Here is a 211-nt window from a genome sequence, read left to right as displayed (position 1 = left end):
GCGGCGGCGGCGGCGGCGGCAGCCCGACCTCCTCCTCCTCCTTCTCCTCCTCCTCCTCCTCCTGCTTCCTCTATGTCTGCACATCCTTTGCACTCCTAGCGCTCGGACTGTGTGTGAGCTAACTCCTCTACCTTTGATATAAGGTACCTCCTCCTGCTGAATGTGCTGTGCATGTTTCTATCTCCACGTTGGAGAGGATACAAAACTATAA

The sequence above is a fragment of the Gavialis gangeticus genome, unplaced genomic scaffold, assembly GCF_001723915.1.
Source record: "Gavialis gangeticus isolate Ggan-Ray unplaced genomic scaffold, GavGan_comp1, whole genome shotgun sequence".
Lineage (NCBI taxonomy): Eukaryota > Metazoa > Chordata > Crocodylia > Gavialidae > Gavialis > Gavialis gangeticus.
This window is presented reverse-complemented; position numbering follows the sequence as displayed.